Source organism: Humulus lupulus, chromosome 2, assembly GCF_963169125.1.
Source record: "Humulus lupulus chromosome 2, drHumLupu1.1, whole genome shotgun sequence".
Lineage (NCBI taxonomy): Eukaryota > Viridiplantae > Streptophyta > Magnoliopsida > Rosales > Cannabaceae > Humulus > Humulus lupulus.
Genome location: NC_084794.1, coordinates 252,999,465 through 253,022,568, shown reverse-complemented (window position 1 = coordinate 253,022,568; position 23,104 = coordinate 252,999,465). Strand labels below are relative to the sequence as shown.

The following is a 23,104-nucleotide window of genomic DNA, read 5'->3' as shown; positions in this document are numbered from 1 at the left end:
GTTGATCTTCTGGGTTATAGGCCTATTGAATTCAGCTTGAACGAGCGTGAACTTTATCCAGCAAAGTGCATTTGGGAGTTTAGGCCGACCACCCTTTGAAAAATAGGGTGGGCCAACCACCCTATGTGGTTCGTAGGCATGCTAGGCCGACCACCCCTAGGGGTTGGGGTCAGGCCGACCAACCCTAGGAGGCTAAGGCTAGGCCGACCACCCCAAGGAGTTTTAGGGATGGTTGACTTTCCTATAGGTCCTGGACCTATCCATCTTTGTTCATCGGTCTTTTTCAATACTTTGTCGTTTTTTCCATGACTTGTGATGCCACGTGCTGCTTTCTAATTCGCCATGTTATCTCTTGAATTTTGAGGGATAACATTTTAAATTTTATAAATTTAAATTTAGATAACTAATTTGAAATAAATAAGTATGTTATTTGGGTTGTTAGATTGATTTTGAATCAATTTAAATTCAATTAATATATTTTGAATATAATAATAGATAATATCTAATTTTAATTGAATTAATGATTTTTTTAATTAATAAAATCCTAGATGACTAATATAAATATATATTATTATATTTCTCTCAACAAGATACATATCGTAATATTCAATTTGACTGAAAGAGAAAGTTTTTCCAGAGAGAAAAGAAATTTTTTTAACCATTCTCTTTACCCAAACTTCATTGATCTCATGTGTTGAGAATATCAATAGAGTCCTAGATTGTCCTATTGAATCTCTATGTGCCCACACACGTCCTGCTGTGTTGAAACTACGATCTGGAAGTCTTTGGTGTAAGTCTTGCGTGTTTGGATAGGATGATTGTTTATTATACAAGAAGATAACAAGGACACTAGATAGGCTTCAAGAGGTAAGTCTTCTTCGGTTAGATTAATATATATAAATTATAGGATTGATTATATATATAATGGTTTTATATATAACATTTTTCTAATCTACTGGGGCTATAATTGCATTCCTCTGCGCACTCGGAAAATCAGTTTCCAACAATTACATGCAAATTTGAGTTTTACGTTATGGGAAGAAGCCTTGCTATCCATTTGTCATATTCTAAACTGAATTCCTCTAAAGAAGAATCAAATTTTACCATATGAGATATGGAAAGGAAAGATGCCCAACCTAGGGTTTCTCAAAGTGAGGGGGTGCCTTGCTTATTTCAAAAGCATGGAGCCTAAAATGACCAAGTTGGGTTCAAGGGCCATTAAATGTGTATTTGTAGGCTATGCCTCAAATAGTAAGGCTTATAGGCTATTAGAATTGGATTCTAATATGATAATTGAGTCAAGAGAATTTGAGTTCTTTGAGAATTTATTAAATAGTGACAATATGCCTCAAGAACCGATCTCATTAGAATGAACTCAAGAGGAGTTACCTTCAAGGGTTGTAGAACAACCGATATTGCCTAGAAGAAGCCAAAGACTTAAATAGGGTGGATCACAAAATAAAACCTCTCAAGTGGGGAATCTTTACCTAGTAGAGGGAAACCACAAGGGAGGCACTTGGAAGTATCCTATGTTACTTCAAGTGGAGGATGATCCTAAAACTTTCCAAAAAGCTTTGTCCTCAAGGGACTTAAACTTTTGGAAAGAGGTAATAAATGACGAGATGGATTCAATTATGTCTAACTACACTTGGGAGATTATTGATCTACCACAATGATCAAAGCCAATAGGTTGCAAGTGAGTATTTCATAGAAAAGACAACACTCATGGGACCATTCAAGCCTATAAGGCAAGATTTGTGGCCAAATGTTTTAGACAAAAGGAAGGCATATATTATTTTGATACCTATGCACTAGTAGCAAGGGCAACATCTATAAGAATGTTGTTTGCCTTATCATCAATACACAACCTATATGTTCATCAAATGGATGTCAAAAGGACATTCCTAAATGGTAACCTCGATGAGGATGTGTACATGGAACAATGAGAATGGTTTGTTTTAAGGGGAAATGAACAGAAGGTGTATAAGCTTTGTAAATCATTATATGGTTTAAAACAAGTGAAAATGCAATGGCATGAGAAATTTGATGAAGCCATTGTTTCAGATGGGTTTAGACATAATTGTGCGGACTAGTGCTTATACTCTTAGACTTGTGATGCCTATGTCATCTTAGTGTGTCTATATGTTGATGATATGTTGATATTAAGTAATGACATGAAAGACATCATAGAAACAAAGAAGTTTCTATCTTTTAACTTCAAGATGAAGGACCTTGGAGAGGTTGATACCATACTAGGTATCAAAGTTAGAAGAAATGTGGATGGGTATGCCTTAGGTCAAGTTCATCATGTTGATAAAATGCTTGACAAGTTTGGTCATCTTAATATCAAAGAGGCAAAAACACCATTAGATTTAAGTGTATAGCTTGAAAAGATGAAGGGAGAGCGGTGACTCAAGTGCAATTGAGAGCTTGATGTATGCCGCACATTGTACTACATCGGATATTGCATTTGCAGTTAGTAAACTAAGTAGGTTTACTAGCAATCCAAGTATCATACATTAGAAGGCCATGGGAAGAGTATTTGGATACCTCAAAAGGACTAAAGAGTTATGCCTCCAATATTCTAAGTTTCCTAAGATACTTGAATGATATTCCGACGCAAGTTGGATATTCGGTGTAGGAGATAATCTCTCCACAACCGGTTGGGTGTTCACCCTTTGCGGGGGTATCGCTTCTTGGGGATCTAAGAAATAAACATGTATATGTCACTCAACCATGGATTTCGTGTTTGTAGCTCTAGCAGCAACTGACAAAGAGACCGAGTTACTAAGAGATCTTATGACAGAGATACCGAAAATCGCAGTTGATGTATCGACGATTTCAATACACGATGTGTGTCATAAGTTGTACCAAATATAACAGTTATTAATTTCAAACTAAACCAACTACTTTAGTATACTAATAGTAAGAGTCGATCCCACGAGGACTTCTAATTCAATTTATCATTCAAGAATCAAGAAGTTAGTGACAAAGGATTTTCAAAATTTAAGTATTAAAAAGAAACAAGAAAAACTTAAAAATGAATTCAATAATAAAATATAGTTAAGGACTCATTCTCTACCACCAAACAATTATTCAAGCAATTAATAACATCATTATACTCTATTCCCTACTAAATTACCAACCGTAGATAACACGAAACCGTCATTACCCCAATCTCCCAATATAATTAATTAAAGCATACTCTTAACTAATTCTATTCATTAAACAACCTAAATGAGAACTGAAAAGATTTAATTTAATTAAAACATTAAGTTTCATGGAGATAGGTTAGTCTAAGCAATAAATTCATAAATATGCAACCTATTTAACATAGGTTATATTATTCATCATAATTAAAACCAACTTCCACATTAATCTCAATTACAATTTATCACCAATAACCCAATGTTCTAACCGATTAGGTCAATAGAAACCCTAAGATGATAGTAGATTAAAGCAAAATCCTATTTAGGGGCCCTCTAAACAAAGATTAAAACAATAATTATAAAATTAAGCACAGAAAAAAATAATCAATTTGATAATTGGGATTAGAATAACAATGAAAATTATTAAGAACAAGAAATCAAATTTAGGGCTTTGAAATTGTTCTTAAAAATAAGCACAACAATAAAACTAAATTTTACTAGAGAGAAAGAATAGAAAAGAATGTCTCTATAAGAGAGAGTATAAAATGTGTTTTTAAATAGAGACAAACCTCAATTTATAATAGTCTCATAATAACTCAAGCTAATTAATTCAAAATTGAAAATCTGAAACTTAAAATGATTTCTCTAATTTCGAATTTGGTATAAAATAATTTGGGAAGTTTTTGCTATTTAGATTTAAAATCTGATATTTTCGTAGTCTCAAAGAAATAGATTTTTCCAGCGCAGCTGATTTTATTTTGGTCATAACTCTCCCTATATAACTCAGATTTGAACGAATCAATATGTTATAGAAAGCTAAAAAAAATATCTACAACTTTTATTTCTGTACAGATGTCCAAAATATGGCTTCAACAATGTCAGAATTGGGCATGAAGTTTCAGCTCCAGCTTTGGCTCGGGTTTAGGCTCCAACTCTTTTATTTTCTTCATAAAAATATCACAATTTCCTATAAAACAAAATAAATCAAATTAAAATTAAATATTTTCAAATAAAACATATATTAAATTAAATCCATAAAAATATTAATTCAAACTTAATCTATTTTTCTAATAATAAATGTGTACTTTTTACTATTAAAATTATTAATGGCAAAAAAAATCACAAAATACAAAAAACAAAATTAAATTCATTAAAATAACTAAAAAATAACAATTTTTAAACATAAAGAAATTAAGAAAATATAATTAAAATTGCACTTATCAATACATTGTGATAATCAAGCTACTTTGATGAGAGCTTACAAAAGATATATAATGGGAAGTCTAGACATATAAGTCTAAGACATGACTATGTGAGAAAATTGATTGATAAAAGTGTCATATAAATTTCATATGTCAAATCTTATGAGAACTTAGCGGATCCATTTACCAAACCTCTAGGGAGAGATTTGGTGAGTTCCACATATAGAGGGATGAGACTAAAACTCTTTGACCAATAAATTCCCCAATGATGACAACTCTAACGCCCTACTTCCTTAGAGTCATTACTAAGTGAGTTTAAAATGTGCTAATCACTCGCTAATTGAGGTTTTAAGTTAAAAGTGTAGCTAAACTGAGATAAAACCCGTTCTAGTCATGAAATATAAAACATATGATATTCATTGAAATCTCAGAAAGTCTTACAGTTGGGATCCCAAAATACTGTTTAGAAAATATTTACAACTCAAAATACATTTAGGGTCACCTAAGCGACAAAATTCAGGTTAATACATCACATATCCCAAAAATACCCTTGGCCGTGGCAGCCAAGTAGGCCGAACATGTACACGTCGCTTCACACTCTCCGTACTCATGGTTGCTCGACCTTTCCTTTGCCCTTACCTCCACCACAGAACACCTGAGAGCCAAAGCCCAGCAAGGAAACTCAACGCAAACAATCAGCTTATGCATATCTATCAATCAACATATAACGAAGCAGCCAACAGGCTAACACATAGCGGCCATGCTGTCCAAAGTACTTTACTAGGCCTGGGTTTGCGGTCTTCACTGTGAGGATGCCTCTAGCATCCAAGAAGGGTCTCACCCTAACGACTTGCACTCCACGTGCTTAATGCCGTTCCCGGTCCCTTGACGTACTCGGCTTTGCACTCCGCGTGCTAGCGTCGCTCCCGGCCCTCACCGTACTCGACTTTGCACTCCACGTGCTTAACGTCATTCCCGACCCCTTGCCGTACTCGGCTTCCTGCCATTCCTGGCCTTCGCCGTTCATTCACATATATGCAATACATAGCATAATATCAACAAATACTTAAACAAATATAAAACATAAACAATAGGGCTATGCCCTGCAATTCAATCACACAGGACCATGCCATGCAATTCAAACTATGGGGCCATGCCCTGCTCTACAAGTACAACAGTTTTCTTACCTGTGTCCCAAGCTTCCTGAGCACCGAAATCCCGAGCACAGTCCTCTAACTCGAGCCTCGCTGAAAACCTAGTCACAACGCATTAACAATAGCCATCCATCAAGCTCTAATCCATTAAATAACTTTGGGATATAATTCTAGTCTCTGGGACCTTAGATTCTACCAATCCGAGAGGTAAAATCCTTCCTGAGTCTTAACTTTTGGGTTCCCAAGCCAAAAACCCTCAAATAGCCAACATATTAAATTAGGGCCATAACGCGCCCCAAAACAGAGGCAAAATGCCTCCTTGCTGGGAGACACGGGCCGCAACATGCCCTTCCTTGGGCCGCGGCGCGCCTCAAGAACAGAGGTCTCCCCAGGCCTTCATGCACACATGGGCCGCGGCGCCTGAAGAACAGGGCTATGGTTCGAGCCTCCATACCCAAAAAACCTCCATTTTTCCTGCATTTTCTCCGAGCCAATTCTTCTAAAATTAGCCCATCTCAATATCTAAACCCATAATTAAGCCTGGACTTCCCTTCCACACAGTTTAGACTCCATAACAAGTCCATAAATAATCACATAAACTCAGCCAATAACTAAATTAAACTTAAAAATCCAATTCACATGCAAACCTATAATTCTAACCAAAACTCAGCAGAAACTCAAGTAATTCAGTGCTAGGTTCCTTACCTCAAGGATGAATTCGAGCTTAGACTAGTTCCTCAACACCCCAAGCTTATTCTTCCTAAGTTCCAAGCCTTAGATTTCTGAATTCCCAGCTTGAAGCCTTTAGAATTCCCTCAGCCTTCAAGCATCCAAAGAGAGAGGAAGAAACCGAGAGATGGAGAGATGGTCTTCGGTTTTGTTCCAGTGGTTTCCCAAGACTTCTCTAAGCTAAGTAATACCCCTGCCAAATGACCAAACTGCCCCTTAAACTTATCCTCAACCCTTAAGTAACCCAAGGGCATTTCAGTCATTTTCCAAATCCCGTTAAGTCTCCAAGTATTCCTATAAATCCCCGTTTAATCCTGACATACTAGATCATTACTAAATTACTATCCGTTACTTGATAAATTCCCGAACATATACTATATACCCAAAATATCCTTAGGCTCCTCCCGAGCCGGGTATTCGACCCTGTTGTAACTTTTCAGCTAAACTGCTCCCTAGGACTATCTCAGATCATGCATCACATATACAACACCACTCGTACGTGGTGTCAATCACAATATTCACAAATATTGCATTTATGCCCTCAACTGGCTAAAATTACAAACATGCCTCTAATAGCCAAAAGGGGCCCATATGCATATTTAATTCACCTAAACATGCATTTCTAATCACATACTCATCAAATTCTCATATTAACATAATAAATCAATTATTTCCCTCTAGGCACGCTAATCAAGGCCCGAAGCCTTATTAGCAAATTTGGGACGCTACAGCAACCCAACTCAAAACTTGTATACATCAAGTGTAGAGTTCAATGGGTAAGAACAAGTCATTGATAACTGAATAGTTACAACATTGACAACTTAAAAGTCCCATCTAGGATGAGTTAATTTTGGTTGCTACTAGACATGAGAGTTAAACCATAGACTTTTAATGAAATTCAGTTGAAGAGAAACAAGCATCTCTAAAGGTAGCATTAAAGGTGTAAGAATTTCACCTATGTAAACCTTGAGGTGGTGCTGCCTCTCAAGAGAGTAGGAGTTTTCTCTCCGGATGGTTCATGAATGGATAAGCACAATGCCATAAAAGTGCTAAGCGCAAAAAGTGGAAAATACATGAACAATTAGGTAGAAGTGTGTGATACATTACTAATTTTTATCATTAGGAATGTTGAATTCAATCTTTTAAGAATACCTTAGCATTTCGGTAGAAGCTTTGTGGTGTTTTCACTAAGATAAAGTTTAAACCCAAAAACTTAAATATGTGCATGAATAGTAAATACAGGTTCTACGTACATATCTAGCATGCCCAGCAGTAATAATCTACTCATGCATGCATACAATTACAAATAAATGATCATTGGATCACTTTTGGGCCTGCTGCCCTGAATAGTTGACCATAGAGTCAACCTCGGCCTCTGTGCCCTAGCTACGTGACCATAGGGTAAACTAGGGCCTTTGCCCTTAGCTCTGAGTAACTAGCCATAGAGCTAGTCCAGCGTACCTGGTGCTTTAATGTTTCAATGACCATAGTGTTTGCCAACGTAATAGTACGTTCCTGTTTGGCCTAAGCCATTCAACCAGCACACAACGCGTTATTGACGCCCTTGACTAATAAGTCAAGCCCTGAGCCAGGTATTTAAATACAAATACAGATAAGCATACTTCAAACAATATAATTATGCATACATAATAATCATATGATACCATCTGTTATCCAAAAATTTAGCATTGATGACGTGGCAAGTGATCCCAGGACACGTGGAGACGTTCTGCTAGAGTATCGACCAGAAGACACATTAGAAGCAGTGCAGCCCAGTCTTACCTGTGACCAGTCTGGTCAATAGTTCCGCATACAAAGGAACTTTTATGGGAAGATCTTTGCGAATCCCGAATTTATCTTACACAATCTCCTGGATACCCGATTATTCAGGAGAGAATATCTGTAACAATCTTTTTTAATCCCCCTTGAGCCTATAAATAACAAAAGATAGCTCAAGGAAGGGACGTTTGGCTTTTGAATCATTAGAGACTATAGTAACTCTCCTAGCAATATTGTATTATTCTTCAGAGGTAAGTGAAACTCATTGAACCCTTGTTCTTTGATCACTCCTTTGATTCTTAGATCAATATCAGTCTAAGTGGACGTAGGTCATTACCAGATCTTGGGGCCGAACCACTATAAAATACTGTGTCTTATTTACTTTTGTCATTACATTTTTCTTTACGCATTCATTCATATCAAGCATATTCTGACTCCGTGTCAGTTGACCAAATCGTGGGTCAACATTCTGCTGCTTTCATTGAGAGCTTGGTTTATCGTTGTTGAGAAAACTAATGGCGAAAGCTGGAAAGAAAACTAGACAGGTGGCCGTCGCTGCACCGTCGAACCCGCCTCCTCCTCCTCCTCCTGCAAGCATGGCAGAGGATGAGCCACAACTGGACTTTGAGGATGAGGAAATGGATGATTCAACGTTGAAAAGTACCCTAGGCGCGTTGCAGGAAGAGCTGGCTAGTTTGAGAGCCAGTCAGGAGACTGCCGCTGAAGTTATGGCGCGGCAGCAACAGGAGATTGAACGGTAGCGCGCGGAATTGAGCGAAAGGCAGGCGGAGGTGGACCGCCGCCAGAGCGAAGCCATGGCAGCCCTCGAGGCAGCCTTGCAACTGGCTAGAAATTAGGCTGCATCTGCTTCGCAGCCTGACCAACCTGCTAATGGGCCACCTCAGAGGGGTCATAATCCTAGCCCACCGATCCAGCTTTCAAGTCCGCAGAGGCCCGAGCAGCCTCAGATGCCTCGTGACGATGTCCCACTGGATCCTGAGGCACAGCCACCATCCCAAGCTGCTCGAGGTAACCCCCCTAACAGAGGCAGAATAGGGCCGAGCATCAGGCTCGCAGTCCTAGATGCCGTAGGGATGATGGACCAATCCCACCGAACAGAGGTCAACACCCTCCTGGTAACAGGAGGGACTTAGAGTTAGGCTCTACGGTCAGGGGTCCCCCACGGCATGATAGTGCACGGGGACACCACGACCAGTGCAGGCCACCCTCTAACGCTCGGGACGTTTCAACCAGAGACGGGAATAGAGAGAACAGTCGATCCCACCATAGCCAGTCGGGGTTTAGAGATGGCCACGGATATAATGAGGCCGACTCTGGCAAGGGAAATTCCGGTGAGAGAGGCGAAGAAAGAGGTAAAGGCAGGAGCCAGGTACCTCGAGATGAACAACCCAACAAACGGGACGCTGGGGGGCAGCCCAGACAAAATAATGTCTTCAACCGGCTCGGGGGTAGCAAGTAGCGGAGAAGAGACGAGGACCTAAGAGACGTACTCAACGATCGCCGTGAGCGGCATGGCGAGAACTTCCTCCCAGCGACAGAGGCCACATCGATTCCTGCTGCTGTACAAGCCCAGATAGGCGCCCTCAACCAGGCAGTGCAGCAGCTGGTCGGGGGAAGAACTTCTTACATCGATCACGATAGGAGGAAAGGCACTCCTTTCGTACAAAGGATAGCTAATGCCGAAACTCCCAGCAAGTTAAAAATGCCTACACTCCCAAACTTTGACGGATATGGGGACCCAGTGTCCCATGTCAACAAGTTTGAAATTCAGATGGACATTCAGAAAGTGTCCGAAGACGCTCGGTGCAGGATCTTCCCTGCAACACTTTCTGAAGCAGTGCAGTAATGGTTTTTTAAGTTCCCTCCTGCAAGCATAGTCTCCTGGGAAATGTTCGTAAGGGAGTTCTACGGACAGTTCTACGCAGGTCGTGTGCATCCGACCGAGGCAAACCAGTTGGTTGAAATTCGCCAACAGGATGGGGAGTCAGTGAAGGACTACATCCAACGTTTTATGCGAGCAGCAGCTGGAGCGAAAACGGTTGGGGACGAAGGCAAAATGATGGCCATAACTGCAGGAGTTAAACATCGTTCTCCCCTCTGGAAAAGTCTTCGAAAGGAAGGAGTGAGAACTACCCAAGAATTTTTGGACCGGGCTGATCGCTACATCAAGCTCGAAGAAGCCATTGCCGACGATGGAAAGCCCTCAGGCAGGGATAAGAAGGCTTCCGAACCCGCCAAAGTCGCCAATGGGTCCAAACCTAATGGCAACGGCAAGGGCAACGGGAACGGTAACAGCAATGGCAAGAATGGTGGAAAACGGCCGTATAACGAGCCTTCCGCCTCTGACAACAAACGGGCCAAGGGTAATTGTTATGAACCTCGGTTCACTAACTACACTGCCCTCGTTGAGTCTCGGGGAGAGGTTTATCAGGCCACAAGTTCGAGTGTGCCCTACAAAAAACATGGCCCCATTCGAAAGGATATTTCGAAAAGAGACACCACCAAGTTATGTCGTTACCATAACGACTACGGACATGACACCAATAAATGTAACCAGTTGAAAGACAAAATCGAGTTCCTTATTAGACAAGGACACTTGAGAAGATACGTACGGGTTTCGGGAAATTCCCAACGAGAAGCTCCGGGTGGCAACGAGCAGGCGTCCACACGCCAATGCTCGCCACCATTACACCCTACCCCCGTGGCTGGAACACTCTTAACCATCTGTGGAGGCCCGCACCTCGCGGGAAATAGCGGAAAGGCCAGAGAACGATATGCTCGGACTCTGCGCCACGACCAGGACATCGAGATGATGACTGTGGAGGACCGTGCACCAAAAAAGGCTCGGTCAGTGGAAGGGGAGATAACCTTCTCTGATGGCGACGCCCAACACGTCAGGTTCCCACATTCTGATCCACTGGTCATGGACATCCAGATGGCCAATATGATGGTGAAGAGGATACTGGTCGATACAGGAAGTTCAGTGAATATCCTGTATAAATCAACACTGGAACGCATGAAATTGTCCGTGAAGGACTTGGAGCCCTGCAATCAAACGATACACGACTTCTCTGGAGAAGGACTCGCCCCAGCCGGATTGATCAAACTCCCAGTGACGACGGGTACAACGCCTGCAACAAGGACATTACTCGCCACTTTTGTAGTGGTCGATTGTCCTTCGACGTACAACGCCGTTATTGGAAGGCCCATACTGGTTGATCTACGCGCCGTCATCTCTATGTGGCACTTAGCCATGAAGTTCCCAACAGACGCGGGGGTAGGACGCGTTTTGGGAAACCAAAGGGAAGCCAGGGAGTGCTACAACGCCTCGATCACAAAGGCGAAGAGCACTACCTCAGGTAGGTTGCAGATGGCAGTTGATACACAAGCCCAATCCGGTGATGAAGTCACCAAATAGGGTGTTGCCCAAAGTGAGGATGGGGATTTGGATCCTCGCTTTGGGGATTTTGAAGAAAATGTTGGACCCGTCGAGGACCTGGAGGAGGTCCAACTCGACGAGAAAGACCCAACCAAAGTCGTAGAGGTTGGGAGAAACTTAGAGCTTACCATGAAGAACGCACTGGTGGAATTTTCGCAAAAGAACCAGAAGGTTTTCGCCTGGTCGCATAAAGACATGGTTGGGATAGATCCTGCGGTAATCAGCCATGTCCTGAATATAGAGAAGACCTTTCCACCCGTGCAGCAGAAGAGAAGGTTACTCGATAAAGATAGATCAAGGGCCTTAAAAGAAGAAGTCGAAAGACTAAAGGAGAATGGGTTCATCAGGGTGGCATTTTATCCATTGTGGGTCTCCAATCCAGTGCTGGTTCCCAAGCCTAACGGCAAATGGCGAACCTGCGTGGATTTTACAGACCTCAACAAAGCCTGCCCAAAAGACTGCTTCCCACTCCCAAGGATCGACCAGCTGGTCGATGCAACTGCAGGACACGAGATCCTCTCGTTCATGGATGCATATTCAGGCTACAACCAGATTAGCATGCATCCCCCTGACGAGGATCACACCAGCTTTCGGATCGATACGGGTTTATATTGTTACAAAGTAATGCCCTTCAGACTGAAAAACACAGGTGCGACTTACCAACGGCTAGTCAACCACATGTTCAAGGAGCAAATCGGTGTAAACATGGAGGTATATGTGGATGACATGCTGGTAAAGTCTAAGAAGGCAGAAGAACATGTGAGGGATTTACAAGAGTGCTTTGATGTGTTAAACAAGTACCAGATGAAATTAAATCCCCTCAAGTGTTCCTTTATAGTCGGATCAGGGAAGTTTTTGGGGTTTATCGTAAATTCAAGAGGAATCGAGGCCAACCCCGACAAGATAAAAGCCCTGATCGACATGAAGTCGCCAGAAAGGATCAAAGATGTACAAAGTTTAACTGGGAGGATCGCGGCCCTAAGTAGATTCATTTCGAAATCAACAGACAAGTGTGTTCCTTTTTTCAATCTACTTAGAGGAAACAAGAAGTTTGAATGGATAGGAGACTGCAAGCAAGCATTCCAGGCCTTGAAGGCTCATATGGCACAGCCTCCCATCTTATCAAGGCCGATCGAAGGAGAAACTTTGTTTATTTATCTGGCGATTACTGAAGTTGCTGCCAGTGCGGTGCTAGTGCGAGAGGAAGAAGGTGTACAAAAAGCAGTCTACTATGTCAGCAAGAGACTGATCGGGGCAGAATTGAGATATCCGCCAATCGAGAGATTAGCATATTACTTGATCCTTGCCTCTAGAAAGCTACGCCCCAACTTTCAAGCCCATCTTATTACAATTCTAACTGACCAACCCCTTCGGCAAGTCCTCCAAAAACCGGAAGTGGCTGGACGATTATTAAAGTGGACAGTCGAACTGCGACAGTTCGATATAACTTATTCACCGCGAGCAGCAGTCAAGGGACAAGTCTTGGCCGACCTTATTGCAGAGTTCACCGAACTCCAAGACAGTGAGCAGTGCGAATAGCCTGAAGCGCTCGAGCCTCAAGATAAAACTCCTTCGTGGAAGCTATTCACGGATGGCTCATCCAACGAATCCCACACTGTAGTGGGAGTGATATTGATAATGCTGGAAGGGCATCGATTTCACTGCGCCATCAGGTTCGACTTTACTGCATCAAATAATGAAGCGAAATACGAAGCACTCCTCGCTGGATTGAGAATGGAAAAGGATATGAGCATAAAGATGCTTGATATCTACAGTGATTCACAGCTGGTGGTGAATCAGGTCCTGGGAGAATACCAAGCGCGAGGCTTGAAAATGGTGGCCTACTTAAATAAAACAAAAGACTTACTAGCCCAGTTCACGAAGTACACCCTCCAGCAAATTCCGCGAGATTAGAATTCAAACGCAGATGCCTTAGCCAAACTCGCGAGCGCAAAGGATGCTGACACCTTGAATATCGTGCCAGTAGAAAGACTGAGTAAGCCGAGCATACAAGCCACGAAATCCAGTATGGAGATTCAGATGGAGGATACGTGGATGGCGCCTTTCTTGGAGTATCTGATGAATGGTACGCTGCCAACAGATAGGAACAAGGCTAGAACTCTACAAAGGCGAGCTGCTAGATACATACTGGTCGACGGTGTAATGTATCGAAGAGGTTATTCAATGCCACTACTCAGGTGCGTTACACTAGAAAAAGCTAAGGAACTCATGAAAGAGGTGCATGAAGGCTTCTGCGGAGATCACGCTGGGGGCCAAAGTTTGGCAAAAAAGATCCTAAGGCAGGGCTACTTCTGGCCAACGATGAACGAGGATTCCATGGAGTTTGTACGAAGGTGCGATAAGTGTCAAAGGTTCTCGAAGATTCCAAGTGCGGCTCCAAACGAGTTGAAGCAGATGCAAAGTCCGTGGCCTTTTGCAGTATGGGGGATAGATTTGATTGGATCCCTGCCTTCAGGTAAAGGCAGAGTAAAGTACGCAGTCGTAGCGGTCGATTACTTCACCAAATGGGCCAAAGCTGAACCACTCGCTACCATCAGGACCAAGAAAGTCCTTGACTTCATTATCAAGAACATCGTCTGTCGATATGGTCTGCGCAGAAAGATAGTTTCAGACAACGGGACCCAATTTGACAGCGATTTATTCACCGATTTCTGCAAAAGACATGGAGTCATTAAAAGATTTTCTTCAGTTGCACACCCTCAGGCGAATGGGCAGGTCGAAGCCATGAATAAAACTCTTAAGGACACCTTGAAGAAAAGACTCGAAGAAGCTAAGGGAGTGTGGCCAGAGCAATTGCCCGAAGTCCTCTGGTTGTATAGAACGTCTCACCGAACCGCGACAGGACATACCCCATTTTCCTTAGCCTATGGATATGAGGCAATGTTGCCTGTTGAGTTAGATCCCCCCTCACATCGACGTCTAACATACGACCAGGATCGGAACAGCCAACTAATGATGGAATCCCTAGACTCAATTGACGAGATACGGGAGAAGGCCCAACTCCGAGTTGCTGCATACCAACAAAAATTCGCCCGGTACTTTAACTCCAAAGTTAAAGAAAGAAAATTCAACGTCGGAGATTTGGTGCTACGACGAGTTTTCTTAAATACCTGCGACCTTACTGCTGGAGTGCTCGGACCTAATTGGGAAGGACCTTACCAGATTGAAGAAGTCCTTCATCCAGGCACCTACAAACTTGCACGCTTAAACGGAGATCTCGTCCCACATTATTGGAATGGAGAACACCTGCGCAAGTATTATCAGTGAACAGTCTTTTTTAAAGGGCTGGCTTGTAATAATTTTCTTTTTTTACAAGTTTAGCAAAGAGGGTTAGCCACGCTGTATGGCTAATCGCTCGTATATGTAAGATTCTATTTCAGAATCACTCGTAAAGACACGTTGAGTCCATTTTTAATACGAGATTATAAGGGACTGTGCGCAGCCAGTCATTCTTGCCAACCTTTGTGAATTTATATTTACAAGTATTTGTTCATTACGTGTGTTGTTTTGCTGTATTACAAGTATCATCTTTTCACACGAACAGAAATGTTCGAACAGGTCATGATCAAGGCAAGTGACCAAGGACCTAAAGCTCCTCGATCACTTGGGGGGCATATAAGGCACATCGATAGCAAAGCATACCCGCGAGGTATGTAAACACATAAACAAAATGAGTGAATGAGTGAAAGCATGCTAGAGTACTTAGAGTATTTTTCAAAAATTATGTTTTGTTAAATCATGCCAAAGTACTATGCTAAGTTCGATCATACGGACAAGTGTTATAATAAATGAAAATATTATAGCATCATGCAATATTTTACACCGCAAGCATCACGGCTTGGATGTAATTATTCAAGTAAAAGAAAAAAAATATTTACTGCCCGTGCAGCAAAGTTTAAAACAAAAATATTTTCTTTACATCACGACCCGTGGGTCGTGTAGCCAAAAGGAAAGAAAAAAAATGAAAGAGTTCAAGAGGCATTTGGGGCTGGAAGATCCTGGGCAGCATTTTGGGTGATAGCATCCTCAGCAACAACTTCTTCTTCAGCACCAGCCAGGCTTGGGGAAGCAGGGATCCTCGCTCTTGCCTCCTCTTCGACTAGTTGGGCAGCACAACGCGTCAGCTCAGCATTCCTAACGTCTTCAGAAAGATAGCTGAAGTTGGCACCCTGATTGTGTTTCCAGAAGTTGTAGAAACATCGGAGCGTCATCCTCTTATACCTCTCCAGATTTTTGGAGTTGTCAAGCTCCAGCTGCTTCACTTTGCCTTCAAGAGTGGCAATGGCCTCATCCTTGGACTTGTGCATCTCTTCCAACCTTTTGATTTCGCGAAGATGGGTCGCGCTGGAATCTCGATACTGCTGCCTCGACTTTATTGCAGCTTCCTTTGCAGCTTCAGCCTCTGACAGCTTAGTCACCGCAGCGTCCCTCTCTCGAGCCATTGCCTCCAACTCTTTGGCGTGCCTAGCCTCTCCTGCCGAAAGCTCCTCGGCTGCCTTCACCTGATGCCTCTCAATGGCCTTTGCCTTAGCCTGCTCGATGGAAGCCTGGGCACGGGTACGAGTAGTAATAGCAGACAGCAAGGCCTGTAAATAAAATAAGAAGGAGTTAGAACCTGTCGTGAAGACTAAAAGACTAAGGCTTGAGAAACAAAGAAGTACGTACGCTGGAAATTTCATTCAGGGCCCTGTTCAGGATCAGGTCGACCGACATGTTTTCAGCCTCAACCATTGCATCCTTGACACGGTTGCTTTTACCGATGCGTTCAAGGCGATCCCTGGCTGATCGCAGAGTGCAGCTCAAGATTTTGGCACCGAGAGCTTCTTCCCGAGTAATTTGCTCTCCGGTAGGCGTAGCCAGAGGTTTGGGCGTGGCAGAAGGAGTCTGTTTCTCCGTAGGATTTGGAGGATGGGCGGAAGTTTGCCCAGTAGGTGCGTCCCTTGGAGGATCTTCGGTTCGACTCTTTTTGGTGGGCCCCTGGCTGGTATTGCCGGTGTGCCTCCTTGATGACTTTTGCCGGAGTTGGGGAACTTCCTCTTCCTCCTCGGCCTGGTACATGTCAAAGATGTTGGGAGTGGCCATGTCTGCATACAAGTAAACACAATCAAATGATAAGGCAAGAGGCAAATGAAAATTTATTGTACAACAGAAAAGAGGTAACAAAGTGAATACCTGAGCTACAACTATTGGTCACTACACTATTGCCTCTATTAGTCATATACTCATTATCTGGCATGAATAAGTCTGGCCCTAATTTTTGGGTATATGTAAAGTTGCCTTCCCCGTCGAACAAATGACAGGGAATTGGCAAACCATTTAAAAGTAAAATAGTGTTACCATTCTCATCAGAAGACTCTCCCAAGTCCACAACTGGCTCTTTGGCCTTTTGTTTCCCCTTGCCTTGGGGAGCAGAAGGCCTTTCTGCGGAAGGATTGCCCATGGGCTCCCTAATAGTAACCCCCGTTGGCATCCTCCTTCGAGGAGGCACAGGAGGTTGCTGCTCGAGAACCCCCTCGGCAGTGGCTTCGTCCACCACGGACCCTCTAGTTTCATGGCGAGGAGCCAGGAGGCCAGACAACCTCAAGTTTTCTTCAGTTACCAGGGGCTTGACGCTTTTTGCTGCGTCGGACATCCTGGCCAAAGTATTGGACCTCAATACCATGTCTGGTGTTGGGGTCGGACGTAACCATGGGCCTAAAAAACAGATTACAGTTTGAGAAAAATGAAAGGGAACACCTCAATGAAAAGTATCGACCAATCGAAGACAGGCACTTACCTCCTCGAGTGAAGGCCAGGTTGTTGCTGGTTATATCCAGGGTAAGGAAGTACTCCTTACTATACTGCCCCACATTTGAGATGTGCGTGGTGTCACTCAGGAATGTTCGGTTGGTCTCCTGGTGACAGAAATGGAAGAAACCCGTTCCGTGTTGTTGCGGGTTGGATTTGAGGTCAAAAAGGTAGTTGATCTCATGAGGCGTAGGCTCTAGCCATTTCTTAAGTTTATACAGGATATAGAGTGCGGCCAACATTCTATATTCGTTTGGAGTGATTTGGAAGGGGGCGACACCAAAATAATTGGCCACCCCCTCATAAAAGGGATGAAGAGGGAGATAAGCTCCCGCCTCAATGTGATACCGGGACCAGGCGCTGTTTGCACCTCCGGGGAGGTTAGCCCTCTGGTCCGCAGCAGGACGTATAATGGAAACCCCTGTGAGAGGGAATTTCCTGAAGCAGTTGGCAACCATCCGCAGGGTCACTGAGCTAGCCAGGGAAGTATACCACTCGACATCAGGCAGATTCTGATGGCGAGGGCGGGCCCTAGTCTGGATATTAGGGTCAGGAACAAGATTTTCTCGACCGCTGGTCGAGGGAGCCCTAGCCTGCGAGTCAGGCTGAGCAGGAGAATTTGGGCTGTTTTCGGACTCAGGCCTTTTCTTGCCTAAAGATTTGGAGCGGGCCATTGGAGGAGAAGGGTGTGGTCTGGAAGAGGAGCGCGAGAAAGGGATCTCATGGACACGGTCGGCCGGTTATTCTTCTCCCTCGAGTAGCTGGGCGAGAAGGTTGTCATCAATGGGCCTCTCACCTCCCCACAAATCTGGCATTAATGTCTGCAAACAGAAGAATGGGGAGGTGAGGATAGAGAATTTTCAAAAGCTTTTTAGAATAACGCTGGTCGTGTACAAAAGTTAAGCTTTTATACAACAACATTCTAACAAGAAGCTAAAGTTTTCCATACGAACAGTTTGAAAAGACGGATTAAAGGGTGAAAGCAAAATGTTTTTCAAGAAATCTTTTTCAACTCCCCTTAGGGCGGGAAAAACCTATTTTTCAACTAGCCTAAAGATCGAATTTTTACTTCGATCTTACGTCCTAAACATATGATCCTGACTAATCAAACTAACTTGTAACTCTTTTTGCCTACAAAACATCCTATTCATAAGCATCTCAAATCAGAAACAGATAATCTCAAACGGTCTACATTTAGAAACATGCACCACAAAAATCTGAAGCATGGGAATTCAAAAACTTACCAAGAGAATGATTGTGGAGGTGGAAAAAGGGCCTTCGGAAATCAAGAAACTCTCGAACGGGGTCTTGAAAATGCAGAGGAAATGGTCTTCAGGAACGGCAGAAGCTCTGGTTTTTAGGTTTTCTTGTGAAGACGATGGTGTACGTAAAAAGAAAGTAAAGACTTCGAAGGTCTTATATAAGTTTGTCTCTAGCATTAAAAAGTGTAATCATTAGTTTCCCTTCTTCAAAGTATGGGGAAGCGGGATGGCCGTCGAAATCATTTCTGGGGAACCGAAAGGACGTGATTAGACAGAGGTAGGTTACGTTTTCCAAGAACACACGAAGGGTTCTGACACGTCAGGCGGGGTTACCAAAGAGTCGTTCGTCCAAAAGTTTATTTTACTGCTCATGATAAATAAACTTGGGGGGCAAATGTTATCCAAAAAATTAGCATTGATGACATGGCAAGTGATCCCAGGACACGTGGCTGACACCTGGAGACGTTCTGCTAGAGTATCGACCAGAAGACACATTAGAAGCAGTGCAGCCCAGTCTTACCTGTGACCAGTCTGGTCGATAGTTCCGCATACAAAGCAACATTTATGGGAAGATCTTTGCGAATCCCGAATTTATCTCACACAATCTCCTGGATACCCGATTATTCAGGAGAGAATATCTGTAACAATCTTTTGTAATCCCCCTTGAGCCTATAAATAGCAAAAGATAGCTCAAGGAAGGGACGTTTGGCTTTTGAATCATTAGAGACTATAGTAACTCTCCTAGCAATATTGTATTATTCTTCAGAGGTAAGTGAAACTCATTGAACCCTTGTTCTTTGATCACTCCTTTGATTCTTAGATCAATATCAGTCTAAGTGGACGTAGGTCATTACCAGATCTTGGGGCCGAACCACTATAAAATACTGTGTCTTATTTACTTTTGTCATTACGTTTTTCTCTACGCATTCATTCATATCAAGCATATTCTGACTCCGTGTCAGTTGGCCAAATCGTGGGTCAACACCATCAATTAAATACGAACAAAGTAATAACCATGCTCCTTAATGGGGCCAAGCCCTAGCTAGGTAAACCATGCGAACAATCATGTAACACTAGCTAGAGACGAAATACTCAAGTATGTTTAATCAACAAGCACAGGCATAACTCAAACACGTACATTTTTAGGGGCCTAGGCCCTATCCATAATTATAATCAACAATTGCGCAAAGCCCTAATCACAAATATCACACATCGGGTGCAATTTTCATACCCCAGGTCCGAGTATAGCGTAATAATAAGAACGACCCTCGAGCATGATCCCAGTTTTGAGCCCTTAGCGATAACCTAGTCACAACCATAATACACGATCCCACCAATAACGAGCAAATAAAGGCTTCCGGACTGAGTCCTAGCCTCCAGGATGTCGAATTCTACTAAACTGGGTAGTAGGATCAATCCCGAGCCCTTAGGGTTGAATTCACGCACTAGAAAACCTATCCGCGGCTCAAAACCCCTTACGTGTCGCGACCCCAAGCATCTGAGCCATGAACCACCCATGTTAGAGGCCCCAGCCTCTCTTCCAACTGGACATGCGTCGTGGCGCAGCCTAACAGGCGCCACAGCGCATACTCGCGTCAGACACCTCCTCCATCCTTTGAGTTCAAGAGGGTCGTGGCACCCTAAGAACAGGGTTGTGGCCTGCTGATTAACGAGTTTTAGACTCGTTTATGGTCTAGGTTATTAGGGTATTTTTCGTTAGTTAGGATTATTTTATTTCGGAATTATGTTCGTTTGTTCTTGTTTCAGGGTAATTAATGCTAAAGTGATACAAATAGTGAAAAGGAGTGAATGTGGAACAAAATTGGGACGGATTTGTGGATTTTTGGGTTCTGTAAGTAGCGCTACAGCGCTACTAAGGGAGCGCCGTAGCGCTAGGAAGGATTTCTGAAAGTTGACGTTTCTGACTTTAGCGCTATAGCACTACAACAACAGCGCTACGGCGCTTGGACGCAGTTTTCAGGAAGATTTGGCTCTAACTTTAGCGCTACAGCGCTACGATAAGAGCGCTACAGCGTTGGTGCCCAGATTTCTTCTATTTTGTCTCTGACTTTAGCACTACAGCGCTACAATACCAGCGCTATAGCGCTGGTGACGCGATTTTTACAGATCTGATCATTTTTTGATGGGCAATTTGGTCCTTTCACTTGGAATTTGGTAGGGATTTTCGGAGAAACATAGTGTGCGACTGGAAGAGGTTTGAGTAGGGTACGACGGCTAAAAGTTAGAATACCATTTTGGAGGATTCAATCCTGTGTTTTTCATCTTCTTCTTCTTCAATTTTTATGTTTGTAATTGAATTCTCTTATTGCTAGAATGAATATTATGGGCTAATTTCTTCTTTAGGGCTATTATGTGAATCTTTTGGAAACCCTTTTTATGGTTTAATGCAAAATTGATGTTCTTCTTCATCTCTTTCAATTCCTTACAATCTGTGTTACTTATGCAATTATTGATTGATCACCTCTAATTGTTATTTCATGAATCAAATTGAAATCTGAAAAGTGAAATTTGATATGCTTTGATTGTTTGGATGCAAATTCAATTTAGAACGAAAGTATCTAAATTGTTTGCCTATTTTTCTGAGTTGCGTGTTTAATGCCTTCTTCATGATTCAACTTACCATAGAAATATAGGAAGTTGTCATTTAGATTGAATTTTGTAAATCTTAACCAGATTATGAATTGTTTTTGCAACTTATTCTTGAATAGGGAGAAGGGGATATAATTCTTGCATTAGGAAATAAAAGGGTGGACAATAGAGGATCATAATTGTCCTAATTTCATTTTCTCTGTTATTTCGTTTAAATTTTCATTGTGCTTCGTTAGTATTATTCATTGTTTGAAATCTCTGAAAAATTGTTTAATCAAATAGAATTAAAAAGATTGATTGATTGGTAATTGATAAATCGGTCCTTGAGGGCGATACTTGGTTTTTACCATTTTATTACAAATTGCGACTGTGTGCACTTGCATAGCAAAAATATCGCAACAAGTTTTTGGCGCCGTTGCCGTGGACTGAAAATAATTATCAATATCAGTCTAATTAATTTTTATTCTAATTTGATTTTAATTTCTCTTGTTTCTAATCTGTTTAGTTGCTTAATTTCTCTATCTCAGGTGAACTGTGTTATATGCGTAGCAGAAGAGGAGTAGACAAACTTTGAATCCTGAGATTGAAAAGTCTTGCAAGCAAAACAGAAAGAACAAGAGGGAGGCCCATAATTCTGTGAAGATGGCACAGAATCAAGGGGATGGCAGGAATGCTTTAATTCCTGGAATTGTACAAGGGGGTCAGGCTCAGAACAATGCTGAGAGGAGCCTGAGAGATATGTACTGCCCACTCTGACAGGAGTACAAAATAGTATATGCCCACCAGCTGTAGAAGCTAACAATTTTGAAATCAAGCCAGCTATTCTACAAATGGTGCAATCCTCTGTTCAATTTAATGGGTTGCCTTCTGAAGATCCTCACACCCATTTGTCTAATTTTTTGGAGCTGTGTGCACTTGCATAGCAAAAATATCGCAACAAGTTTTTGTTGCAATTAAACTGAGCCTTTTCCCATTTTCTCTGAGGGATAGAGCTAAAAGTTGGCTGAACTCGCTACAACCAAACTCTATTGTCACCTGGCAAGATCTAGCTCAGAAGTTTTTGTCAAAATTCTTCCCTCCGTCCAAAGCTGCTAAATTGAGGGGAGAGATCAATAATTTTTTCCAGAATGATGGAGAGTCTTTGTATGAAGCTTGGGAACAGTTCAAGGAACTCTTGAGAAGATGTCCTCATCATGGCATTGAACAGTGGATGTTAGTACAGAATTTTTACAATGGTTTATGTCCTACAACCAGAACCATTATTGATGCTACAACGGGTGGTACTTTTATGAGCAAGAGTGCAACTAGTGCTTATGAGCTGCTGAAGGACATGGCCACAAACAATCATCAGTGGTCTGAGGAAAGATCATCAGGAGTCAGAAAGGTAGCTGGGGTGCATGAGCTGGATGCAATCACTGCTCTAACAACACAAGTAGCCTCCTTGACAAAACAGTTACAACAGAGCACTTTATCTGCTAATGCGGTTCAAATGGAAGTTAGGTGTGAAATTTGTGGTGTCTCTCTCTCTTTCGATCAGTGCCCTATCAATATGAACAATAACACTCCGATAGATCACGTTCAAGTTCAAGCGGTGGGAAACTTTCAAAGACCACTCAATAATCCATTCTCCAATACCTACAATCCTGGGTGGCGAAATCACCCCAATTTTTCTTGGAAGAATAATCAGGGCCAGCAACCTCAGTTTCAGGGCCAATTTCAGAATAATATGCCTCAACCACCTATGCATCAAGCCTCTTCTTCACAACAGCCTAGGCCTCAACAATCAATGAATCAAGCTCAACCTGAGAGGCCTAATGAACTGCAAGTTGCATTGTTGACTCTCACCAATACTCAAACTCAGTTTATGACAGAGACTAGATCTTCTATCAGAAACCTGGAAACACAAGTTGGGCAGTTGGCCAATATGCTCAATAACAGACCGCAGGGAAAT

The 23,104-nt window shown here is 42.4% G+C and overlaps 1 non-coding gene across 1 annotated transcript; it reads right to left on the bottom strand.

The window, feature by feature from the left end:
- Nucleotides 1–22,246: 22,246 nt before the first annotated feature.
- Nucleotides 22,247–22,353, bottom strand: LOC133820470 (small nucleolar RNA R71). The gene has a single exon (XR_009886878.1). It is a non-coding gene; the product is annotated as a small nucleolar RNA R71 (small nucleolar RNA).
- Between the last annotated feature and the right edge of the window lie 751 nt (nucleotides 22,354–23,104).